Source organism: Fukomys damarensis, unplaced genomic scaffold (genome assembly GCF_012274545.1).
Source record: "Fukomys damarensis isolate Sample0158 unplaced genomic scaffold, DMR_v1.0_HiC HiC_scaffold_15, whole genome shotgun sequence".
Lineage (NCBI taxonomy): Eukaryota > Metazoa > Chordata > Mammalia > Rodentia > Bathyergidae > Fukomys > Fukomys damarensis.
In genome coordinates this window covers 43,271,068-43,284,761 of record NW_022900927.1, presented here as the reverse complement: position 1 = coordinate 43,284,761, position 13,694 = coordinate 43,271,068, and positions in this window count along the sequence as shown.

Genomic DNA, 13,694 nt, shown 5'->3' with positions numbered 1-13,694 from the left:
TTTTCTATCTTTTCACTTTCAGTCTATGGGCTTTTTTTTGCACTAGGTGTGTTTCTTGTATACAACATATTGTTGGATTTTGCTTCTTATTCCATTTTGCCAGTCTATTTCTCTTGATTGGTGAGTTGAGGGCATTGACATTGCTGGTTATAACTGATATGTACTGACTTATTATTGACATGTTATTGGCCTTTTGTTGACTCTTTTCACTTTTTCACCTCCTCCTTTTAATTTCTTGCATTGCCTATTTGATTTGCTCTGTTGGGCCTCATGGTGTTGTTGCCTTCATTGTCTTTTTCTAGGATCTTGTTTAGAATTGCTTGTAGTGCTGGTTTGGTATTCATGTAGTTTCTCATGTGTTCTTTGTCGTGGAAGTGTCTTACTTCCCCATCCATTTTGAAAGAGAGTTTTGATCCCAGAAACCCAACAGAAGAACAAAATACTACAAGCAGTTAAGAGAAAAGAAACAAATCACATACAAAGGAAAGCCCATCAGAATCACAGCAGACTTTTCAACACAAACCCTTGGGGCAAGGAGAGCCTGGAATGAGATATTTCAAGTACTAAAAGAGAACAACCTCCAACCTAGACTGATGTATCCAACAAACAATTATTTTAAATGTAAGTGGATTACACTCTCCAAAGACAGACGGTGGCTGATTTTTTTAAAAAGACCCTACTATGTACTCTATCAAAAGACTTACTTTAGATGCAAAGGCACATAGGCTGAAAATGAAAGGATAAAGAAAGATATTTCATTAAAATGACAACAAAAAGAAAACGAAGATAGCTGTATTTATATTAGACAAAATAGATATAAGTAAAAAAAAAAACTCTCAGGAGTCAAAGAGGGTCATTACATAAATGTGAAAGGCTCAATTCAACAGGAAGATATAACAGATAAAACAATTATATATAATTGTAATCTGATGTGTGACATCAAGGCACAAAACACTAAGAAATGAAGAAAATATTGGCATATCTGAAGGAAACAAATAAAAGACATCCACATTATAAGAGAAGAATAAAATTATCTGTTTGTAGGCATTGTGATCATATATGTACAAAACCTTAAGGACTCAACAAGCCTTAGAAGTAATAAATGAATTCAGTAAAATTCAGGACATATATTCAGGAAAAAAAAAAGTGATATTTCTATACCCAAACGATGAGCTATCCAAAAGGAAATTAAGAAAACAATCTCATTTATAATAGCAACAAAACAATAAAATATTTACAAACCAAATATCTGATAAGTAATTAGTACTTAACATATATAGTTGAATTAACTCAACAGCAAAAATAGCAACTACAAATAACCCAATTTGAAAATAAACTGAGACCTTGAATAGACATTTGTCAGAACGTGAGCAAGTAGGCCCATACTTCACAAATTGCACCACCAAGACCTCCTCCCCTTGTCACCAGGGCACAACCATCCACAAACTGCTAGCTGGGTCTACATTTTACTTCTCTTTGGCATGGGACAGCAAAAGTCAGGACCAACCAACCACCTTGAATCCTGGAATGATATCAAAACAGATCAGTAGGCATTTGGCAAGGTCACAGAAGATATAAGTAAATATACTGGGCCAAATACACAAAATATTCAGTTAGTCAACAAAAAGCACTAATAAAAAGCTAACGGAGCTAAACAAAAGTGAAGCAAAACCAGAATGACCAGCATAGAGAATAACTGAATCCTTGAAAAGGCTCCAAAAAGAAATTCAAAAGATTAACAATTCTATTGTAAGTATGGTCTGCAAAAGTGACTGATGCCACGACAAGCTGTCAGAACTAAAAAAACAGGGCTATTGTCTTCAATTAATGACAAGCGTCTTAAAAGCAACAAGACAACATGAAGAATGATCCAATACCTCCCAGATGATGCAAAGAAAATTAATCTAAGATTAATGAAATTTATGAGAAATCAGTGACACAAATGGCATAAAAATACTGTTTACTGCTGAAATAATAGCAGAAAACTTTCCAAATAAGGGGAAAGAATTTAACATACAGATCAGTAAGGCATATAAACCCCAAATAGCCACCATCAGGATAGAACCCCTTTACAACACATCATAATCAAAATCACAGAATTATAACACAAGAACAGAATCTTAAAAGTGGTTAGAGACAAGAAACAAGTCTCTTATTAGTTTAAACCCATTAGAAATACAGCAGACTTCGCAACACAAACCTTAAAGACCAGGAGAGGTTGGAGTACAGTATTTCAAGCTCTAAAACAAAAAAAAAATTGCAACCCAGGCTGATATATGCTGCAAAACTATTTTTCCAAATTGACGGAGAAATGAGATACTTTCATGATAAAGAGCACCTAAAGAAATTCATGACCACAACCAGCAACCAAAAAATTCTCAAAGATATCCCTAGAAAAAGATAATGAAGGGCCGGGGATTGAGCTCAGTGGTTCTGCTGCCTGCCTCTCTCAAGTGCAAGGTCTAGAATTTGATCCCCAATACAAAAAAAAAAAAAAAAAAAAAAAAAAAAGATAATGAAGTTAACAAATGGCAAAAAAGATCAAATAGAATGAATATACCCGGTAGGTAAAAGGGAAAGGTAGGGGCCAGGGATTTAGCTCAGTGGTTCTGCCGCCTGGGTCACAAGCACAAGGACCCAAGTTCAATCCCTGGTACCAAAGACAGGAATCAGTAACAGTAAAGTAAAACAACGACAGGAATAAATCAGTACATTTCATTAATAACTCTCAATGTGAATGGTATTAATTGCTCAATAAATTGAGGAAAAAAATAAATGGCATGCTATTTTAAAAAAGTAAATTTTATGCAAAAAGTAACTCATAGACTAAAACTCAAAGGATGGGAAACAATATTTCATGTAACAAGAATTTGAAAAAAGCAGATGTATCTATCCAATATTAATATATCCAATATTAATATATCCAATATTAAGTCAATGTGGACTTCAAGTCAAAGATGATCAAGAGCGAAAGGCACTTCATATTGGTTAAAGGAACAATTGAACAGGAAGAGATAAAAATGATTAACATAGGGCCAGGGATTTAACTCAGTCATTCCACTGCCTGCCTCATAAGTGCAAGATCCCAAGTTTGATCCCTGGTACCAACAAAATTAAAAATATATAATATATATATTAATATATATGCATCAAACAGTGGTGCACCCATATGTATAAAACAAGTACTACAAGACTAGATAAAGATAAACACAATTATAGTGAGGAAACTCATTCAATACTCCACTATCACAATAGACAGATCAACTACACACACACACACACACACACACACACACACAAAAATCAACAAAGAAATATCAGAATTGAACAATACCTTTGAACAGACTTAATAGGTATCTACAAAGTGTTCTACCCAACAACAGAATACACATTCTTCTCATTCTTCTCAGCAGAACATGGAACAAATCTTCAGTAAGCGTAAAAGAACTGAAATTATACCGCACATATTATTAGATCCTCATGTAGAGAAATTAGAAATCAATGTCAAAAGAAATCACAGAAATTATGTAAATGCTTGGAAATTAAGCAATGCACTCTTAAATAAATAGGGGGTTGCAGAAGAACTCAAGGAAGAAAGAAGACAGTTTCTAGAATTAAATCACAATGCCAGTTCAACATATCAGAACATACAGCATACAATGAAAGCAGTCGTAAGAGGGAAGTTCATAGCTGTGAATGCTCACATCACAGAAGCAGAGGGAGCCCAAATAAATAACCGAAAAATATACCTTAATGTCCAAGAAAATTAGGAACAATCCAAACCCAAAGTTAGTACAGAAAGAAAATTATAAATATCAGAGCAGAAATTAGTGAAATTGAGACTAAAGAAAAAAATACAAAGAATCAGTGAATTCTTGAGGAGTTGGAAAGAATAAACAAAAGAGAGATGTACCCCTAGATAATCTAACCAAAAAAAAGGAGGGGAGACAAGAGACCCAAATCAATACAATTAGAAATGAAAAGGTGAAATCACAATAAACCCTGCCAAAATAAAAAGATTATCCACAACTACTTTGCAAACTTGTACACCAATAAATTATAAAATTTAGAAGAAATAGATTCCTGGATACATATAAATTACCAAAATTTAACCAAGAAGATTTTAAAACCCTGAATTATCTAATATAGACAATGAAGTAGATAATTATGGTAAATAAAGTAAAACAGATTTGTATTGTTTTGAAGAAAAATCCATAAATATATTTTAATTTTTGATATGGTAGATTTCAGTAGGACTAATGCCTTTAATATTAGAATTCTAAACTATTCAAAAGGTATTAAGTGTGTATGATGCTCTCTTGATTACAAAGGTCAGCCCTGTTCACTGAGGGAGTAAACTACATAGGGATGTGACCATAAAGAGATGAGAATCAAGCACTTCACTGGAGACAGTGGGCACTTACTTAGTCAACCAGTTTAATATGGCTAAATGAAGTTTACATTTAAGCTTCTGAAAACCAAATGATTAGAATGTAAGAGGGCTGTAATACCTGATATCTTTTCTTTCAAAGTTTAAAAAAGACAGAAAACAAAAGTTAGTTGCATTGACAGTGATATTAATAGTTAATTTAGTAACAGGAAATTTATCATCTGAATATAAATTGACATATAAATATAGCATAGGTGTTTTTCTGGTTGTAACATTAACACCTGAGGGCTTAGGTGGCCTGTCTCTTTTCTTAGTGAAACACAATCTATTTACAGTAAGTTTCAGTCTTTTTCACTTATAGCTCTATGAACTTTGACAAGTATATAAGCCATTATATAATTATCGCCACGATCAAGATGCAAAATAGCTCATTACTCAAACTATTAGCTTTTTATTTTCTACTTTATCCTATCATTCTTTTAGGTGGGCAAAAAGAAACACTTGACTTCAGGATTGAATTAATACCGTGCCAAAAATCTTTATAATAAAAAAAACTACCTTGTGTCTCCCTTCGCCTTTGGAAATGAAGTGAATAGTACTGAACTGTGATAGAAGTTTGGACACAAACACAAGATGGCTATAAAAGCAAAAGAACAATGCTATATGGTTAGATTTTTCATGATTTTTATTTTTCATACTTGCACAGATCTTATATCATGCCAACATTTCCTATTCCTGAGGAATTAGAGCATTGCAATTTTGTATTTTTTATGCAAATGAGGACAGTAATGGCCTTCCTATTTACTCCAAAACTTGTCTTTAACCTACACTAAAAGAAAAATAAGAAGTAGTTACTTTCCCAAACAGAACTGGCTTGGGTGATTGCCTACTTGATAAAATTAAAAATAAAGTTATTCTCATTCATAATTTCATTTTAATCATATGCTATATATCTATATACATGTGGCCAAAATAGCCCTCCTCCCTCTCAGGACTTCTTCAATATCTTCTTTTACCACTGTAAGTGTGAATGAAGCCTATGCAGACATTATTCTTATACTAGAGTGATGATGTAAGTTACCAACAAAGGCATAAAAAGATAATAGAATTTAATAGATAATAATAAAGATAAAATTCAAAAGCATGAATTTGAAAAATTTTAAATGAAATAACTTCAATAGAGTATAACTATAGGATGGAGTATCTAGCACTATAGTGTGAGAGAGAGAGAGAGAGAGAGAGAAATGAGAGAGATTATGAGTCAGAGAGGTAAAGACATGTACAATACATGGAATAATAGTCATATAGTTAGGGAAACTAGAAGTATTTAAAGTTTACTAGGTAAAAGAAGAAAGCTTTAATCATTCTATTGGTGACTGAAAAACAGATGAAAGGATTTTAAGAGTTTAGCATCATGTGTACTCAGCTACCTCATCTTTGACAAAGGAGCTCCTCCTACCATCCCCACTGGAGGAAAGATAGCCTCTTTAATAAATGGCATTGGAAAAACTGGATCTCAACCTGCCAAAGATTAAAACTAGACCCTTATCTCTCACCATGCACTAAATTAAAATCCAAGTGGATTAAAGATCTAAATATTAAAACAAAAACACTAAGCTTTCTGGAAGATAAGTTAGGAAGAACTCTGGAAGACATAGGCAGAGGAAAAGACTTTATGAACAAATCCTCAGTAGCATGGGAACTAGCAGAAAGAATCAACAACTGGGATCTCATCTTATTAAAAAGCTTCTGCAAGGCAAAAGAAACCATCAACAGAACTAAGAGACAACCTACAATGTGGGAAAAACTTTTTACCAGCTGCTCCTCAGACAAAGGACTATTATCTAGAATATATAAAGAACTCAAAACAATCAGCCACCCTCAAATATAAAGACCCAATTCAAAAATGGGCATCTGAAATGAACAGACATTTCTCAGACAAAGAAATGAAAGCATCAAGTAAATATTATGAAAAAATGTTCCACATCACTGGTTATTCGAGAGATGCAGATGAAAACAACACTGAGATTCCACCACAAAGAATGGCTGCTATCAAGAAATCACACAATAACAAATGTTGGCAGGGTTGTGGGGAGAAAGGAACCCTTCTCCATTGTTGGTGGGAGTGCAGACTGGTGCAACCACTATGGAAATCAATATGGAGATACTTCAAAGAGCTGGGACTAGAGGTTCCATTTGACCCAGCCATTCCTCTGCTGGGTATCTTTCCAAAAGAATTAAAAGAATCATATCACAGTGATGTACGCACACCTGTGTTTATAGCAGCACAGTTTGTAATAGCTAAAACTTGGAAACAGCCCATTTGCCCATCAGTTGGAGAATGGATAAAGAAGATGTAGTTTTTCTATAAAATGGAATACTACTCAGCCATAAAGAATGAGAAATTAGAGTTATTCATAGGAAAATTGATACATTTTGAGGATATACTCCTAAGTGAAATAAATAATCACACATGTGTAAATACTGAATAGTTTCTCTGGTGTCAAAAACTATAATAGTACTCAAGATCCTAATGGAATAATTAACAATGTAAAATAGGAAGAAAAGGCTAAAGGTGTAGGGAAAGTGGGAAGGGTAGGGGAAGGGGAATAAGGGAAAAGAAAAAAATGTGAGAAAATGAAAAAATGGAATTAAAGTGTTTGTAAATGGGGAGGGAAGGAGGGGGTGAAGAGAGGGTAGGGACAAGGGGAAGAAATGAGAACCAAGACCTGTCATGTAAAGGTACAAAATCCCAGTAATGAATGTAACTATACTGTATACCTAGAATGTACCAATAAACTCAATAAAAAGGGGGGAAAATAGAGTTTAGCATCATGGTACACACCTGTAATCCCAGCACTTGAGAGGTAGAGATAGAAACATCATTTTGTGTTTGGGGCAGGCCTGGGCTGCATAGAGAATTCAATTTAAAAATGGAAAATAAGATGAACACAGAGACTAGAGAGATATGGACAATACTTTAAAAAGTTTATAGAGTTTGAAAATAATGTGAGCATATCAAGGCAAACTAGCTTTGAGGAATTTTATAAATGTGCCTACTCTACTAGATTCTATCTCCACATGACCCTTAGTCCAGCACTGTTAACAATACAAATGAGTAACAAATCAATTTAGCATGACCTATTTTTCAAGAATCTTGAATTCTTCCTAATAATCACCAAGTCCTTCTTGGTGAAGCTTCGATTCATTTTGTGTTAATTGCATTTCTTAGAGTTTTACTCAGGGATAGCTTATCGATTTATCTTATCATTATTGGCAATATTTGAAAATCCATCTAATGGAATCATCACTGTGAAAAGCAAATCTGTTCAATTAATTCAAGAAAAGTTATCTTCTAACAGGCAGCATGATAGAGGAAGATTTTTAGTAAAATTGCAACTTGTCATCCATTCAGAAACATCTAAATCCTCCTAGTTTTTATATCCCACATATAATTAACCATTAAGCTTACTTAATTTCTGACCTCTTGTCTCCATCTGTATTGCCTTTGCCCTAACTCTGTCTTCAATTGTCACCTCAGTACTTCAACAGTGTTGCCTCCTCTAATTTATCCAGTGGTTAGGATGGTAAATAGTACCTAAGAAAATGTACTGTGTTTGTTCTCCAATCCTAGGCATAGCACATCTCACTGTTGTAGAATTGTTGCATTTATTCTCTATTCCCAGAATTCAACTTCTATTTTTCTTCGAGTCATTTTTCTGACTCATATATCTGATGGTATTTACTCTCCTGCTTAGAGTTCTTAAATGTTTCTCTATTATATAAAGCAGAAGTAGCAACTGTCAAAGCCCACAGGGGCTGAACAGGTGCATAAGTGATAGTTAAATAAAGCAGATCACATGGGGACTACTACAGAGTGGTGATATCAGAACCTGTCAGATGTAAACACAAAAAAACAACAACAACAACAAAAACTGTGACCAGAACTCCCAGTTCTTCAAGAGGGGCTAGAAAATCCGATTTCAATGTGAACATTTTCAATTTTAAGTGTTGAAAATGAATTTGTTATTTTTTAAGCACAGTATGAACTAAACAAAACACTCCTGTAGCATGTGAACAATCAGCCCATGAACTCTGACCTTGGGGAATAAAATCCAAACTCCTAAATAAATAAAGCTATTCATGATCTATTTCCTGCCTACCTTTTCAACCATATCTCCAGCCAGTCCTTCCCATGTAAAAGCATGCATGCTTGATTCTGAATTACCTTCACTTCCAGAAGTGTGGTGCTACTTATTTTTTGTGCTTTCCTCTACTCTTCTACATGGAGTACACTTCCTAAGTCACACTGTATTACTCCCAAACTCAGCCAATTCTCCATGATACAGTCACCTAGTTTAAATGTTACCTCTCCTTGAACCATACTTTTTCTTACTCTTCTGCTCCTTTGACATCTAGAATAGATGTCTCTACAGTGGGTTACCAAAGCATTAAGAAACATGAGTAACTGAAATAAAGACTAGGAGAGAGGGCTGAAGATGGAGCTCAGTGGTAGGATGCTCTTGTAGAATATAAGAGGTTCTGAATTTGGTCTGCAGCAAAACACAAAACAAAACAGAATTGTGTGGGGGAGATAAATAAGTTTCATTTCAAACTTATTAGGCTTGTCAATATACAACTGTGTAACTGAAGTATAACTATCAACCCTAGGCCTTGAGGTGGGAATATGATAAAAGCTACAGAGAGAGTTTTGTAAAATAAGAACTGTAGGCAAACTGAAATTCTGGAGGCAAAGATAAAAAGAGTTTCTAAAAAGAGTCTGAAAAGTAAAGTATTAGGAGGAAAATCAGAAGAAAGTCGTCAAAACCAGAAAAAAAGTGGTCTCATGAAAGGCAGGGAAAAAAAATCCAAAAAAGAGGAAGTGTTCATCACAGCAAAATGTCCTTTGGATTTAAAACTAACAAAAGTATTCTTCCTGATAAGACCAGTTTTTAAGGAATGATGATTGTAGAATCAAATTTGAGTAGACTGAAGAATAAGTAAATAATATAAATGTAGAGTATTCTATCAGGATTACTTTTTATGACTTGAAGAACAGACACTAGAGTTGGATATGGGATCAAGGGAATATTTTTGGAATGAGCTATTTATTGGTGTACATCTCAAAAAGGGAGCTAATGCTGTTTTGAAAAAGGTTGTTTAGGGAATTCCCACACATTACAGGTTATAACATTCCTGCTACCCTCCTCCCCACTAAATCAGAGCAGTGCTCCACTAACATTTCACCAAAAGGAGCTCTGCCCACATTTCTAAATGTCTCTAGGGTACTATTAGAGAGTCACAGCACACCTTCACAGAGTAGATTTTGGTTTTTGTTTATTCCCCTTAGGTCCTTTTTTTCTCCCTCAACAATTTATTGTGAAGAATTTCAAACAGAAACATTGAAACAATATAGGATAAACCTTTGAATATCTATCTGTTCAGACCACCTAAATTCAGAAATTGAAATCTTGCTAAACTTCCTTTATCTACTTGAATTTGTATTTATTTTGTTTTTATTTTACAGAAACATAAAAAACATTGTCAACATAATTCTCCATGCATGCATCTACTTAAATTCTTGTGTAATCACATTATTACCATTTCTTAGAACATGAAAATCAACAATGAAACCTAAATATTCTTTTAAAATGAAACTCTTAATTGAAATTTTCTAATAATCAGTTATAATTTTTCCCATATCAGAACCTAATCAAATTTATATATTTAAGTTTGTTAGGGTTTTCAGGCTCATTTTAAAAGATTTTCACAACATGAACTATTTTTCAAGACATCAGGTCAGTTGTCAGACTACCCTACATTTTGTTTCTCTGATTAAATCCTTGCGGCATTATTTAATACTATCTGCTATCTCTCATAGTATTTCTTGTAAAGTTATATTTTGTCTAAAAGTCTTGGTTGGACCCAGAATATTAACTTTTGACAGAAAATATAGATAATGCTGAGGCACTTAATAGAAGTTTCTGCATTATTAATAGTACTGAATTTATCATAGAGTTGAGTTGTCCACTATATATCATTGGTTGCAGAAAATGATCATTATATTATCCTAAGTAGCCCTAATACAGGGCTTGGCCCATAGGAAGTGCCCATAAATATTTTTCTGAATGAATGAGTAAATGTTAATTATTAACTAACAAAATAGAAAGAGTTGAGTTTTGACACACAAGTTCTGGAATACTTGGTAATACATCAAGCTAAGAAAAAACTTAATTACTATTATTTATAGTTTTAAATCATATGGTTTATAATTAAAATTAAATATTCTCTTTATTCTTGTTATTAAGCAAACATGTATAATATATATATATATATATATATATATTATATATATATATATATATATATATCCTGATGTCATTTGCTTGTGAAAAATTATGAAACAACTTTTCAATAGTTATGAAATATATACCATGAGTAAAAATATTTGGGGAAAATATCTTCATGTAACAAAATGTCTTGGAGAAACAAAATATTATAAATGAACCTTATATTTTTCTCTGATAATCTTCACACAATAGCAAATATGTTACCAGGTAAAATTCTGGAGCTCCCAGCATACGAACTTTTTCCAGTTACAAGCAAAAGTGTGTATGTCAGAATATGTGGGGTAACTTCTAAAAATTGAAATAAAAGCAAAAAAACAAAGAACAGGGACCGAAGTAGGTGATGACTGGAATATTAGTCTCTTCAGGTCACCATCCTCTGGACAAATTGACTTTGTTAGTACTAAAAAGAACTAATCTGATTGGTTTTGATGTTCATGCAACTTCTTTTGTTTGTTGTTATTGGCATTTGAACATTTTTTATTTTGGGAGAAATTTCTGTAATTTTGGAGGGACAATGCTACCTATTACAGAAGCTGAACAAGGATGGGCAATCTCTCTTCTAGATCTTTAGCAGCTAGGGTTTGGGAATATAGGCTTGACCAACTGGACATTCATACCAAAGGCTTTGAATTGGAGAAAGTGTTGGAAAGGTGTAGGAAGAGTTTATGATTCTTCCCAGAAATAATGATGGAAGGGCCAGCAAATTTCAACTGTAAAGAATAGGTGGTGCCATTGTACAGAAATGGACAGCCATATTGGTCTAGAAATGTTAATTTTTTTTTCCATGTATACAGGGGTAATTCATCGTACTAAATATGTAAGGTCATATCTACATGGGTTTGATAACAGAAACTAATAAAATATTCTCTAAATAATGAAAAAAAGAATAAGATAAGACTATAAGAGCAAGAAGCAATTTAAATATGTTCAGGGACCATTTTCATCTCCAGAATTAAGGACTATTTTGTTACATCATTGCCTTTTTTCTTTTACTTTCCTTTTTAGTTTTATTTTAGGATTCCCTATTTTTACAGAGATTTCTTTAACTGAAATACCGAATAGTTTCTTTGGTGTGAAAAACTATAATAGTACACAGGATCCTAATGAGATAATTAATAATGTGAAATAGGAAGTAAAGGGCTAAAGGTGTAGGGAAAGTGGGAAGGGTGGGGGAAAGGTAATAAGGGAGAGGAAAAAATATGAGAAACTGAAAAAATGGAAATAAAGTGTTTGTAAATGGGGAGGGGAGAAGGGGGTGAAGGGAGGGCAGGGACAAGGGGAAAAAATGAGAATCAAGGCCTATTATGTAAAGGTACAGAATCCCAATGATAAATGTAACTGTATTGTATACCTAGATTGTACCAATAAACTCAATAAAAAGAAAAAAAAAAAGAATACGTGGTGAATAATTTTGATCCTGCAAGCCACATATGCTTTCTGTCCTATTTTCATCTTTGTGTCTTTGCTTAAAACCATTAAAGACAGAAAAAATATTCCTAACTGACTGGCAGCTAGAGTATCAGTCATTTATCTAATGATTTGACTGGGGCTGGAGGATCAGCTTCTGTGAAGGCTCACTCACTTAGCTGGAGGCTTCACTTCCTTACAAGGTGAGCCTCTCCATAAAGTTGCCTAAGTGCCTTCAGACTTGGCAGCATAATCCCCCCAGGGTGAGTGATTCACCAGAGTGACAGACAACCATGACTGCAGACGCAGTGTCTTTTATTACCTAATCTGAGAAATGACAGATTATTACTTGTGCTGTATTCTCTCAGTCATGCAGCGTAGTACAGAGGCTCCATAAAGGGTATGAATACCAGGAGGCGAGGATGCTTGGGGTCCTCTTGGAGGCTAGTTACAAGTTGTTATGAAAATTACTATCTTGTGGCAGTGGCACCAAGACTGTCATTCTATCAGAGTTGTCTCATAGCATGATCTCTTTGTTATTGTTTGCCTTACATTTTTTCCTGCTTACTTTTGGTGTTCCTTCTGCCTTCGCATTCGTTCTGAAACCATTCATCATCCTTTTCATAAATGTCTTTTTTGTTTAGGAAAGTATATTAGGCAGAATTGTAAGTTGGCATGCAGAATTCTCATCCTGGTGTATACACCACATATAATCCCCTTTGAGTGCGAGGGAACTGTGAATAACATTGATTTTGGTCCTGTGATTAGGTGATATTACCTGACAAAGGTGGAGGAATTTTGCAGGTGTAATTAATGTTCCAAACCAGTTCACTTTCATTTATTCAAATGCAGATTATTTTTCCTGGTTATTTTCACTCTGGTGAATCGCTCACATTGGGAGAACTGTGCTGCCAAGTTCAAAGGTAAAATGGTACTGACCCTACAGAAAATAGTATAGCCATCCCTCAATACTTAAAACTAGAATTATTATATGATCTAGAAATCCCAAATCTGGGTATATGTGCAAAAGAAGAAAGCAGGGACCTACGCTCATACAATATTTGTGTACTCATACATGTAGCTCCATTGTTCACAATGGCCTAAGTGTAGGAGCAATATATGGTGCTCATCAAGGGAGGAAAGGAAAAACAAAATGTGCTACCTGTACACACACATATAGAAGGAAATTCTGACATATGCTGTGATATGGATGAAACTTGAAGATGTCAGGCTAAATGAAATAAGCCATTAACAAAAGGACATACGTTAGACGGTTCCAGTCATATGAGGTATATACAATAATCAAATTCAAAGAAACAGAACATTGTGAATTCTGAATGACAGGGACTGGAGGGAGGGAACAAAGTGGAGCTATGGTTCAGTGGGTCGTTTCCATTATGCAACATGAATAAGTTCAGTGGATGAATGCTAACAATGGTTGAACAAAAATGTGAGTATTTAACGTCATGAACTGCACACTTAAAATAATTATGATAGATTTAAGTTATAATCTTTAAGACTATATATGTTTATACATAATCTTTAAG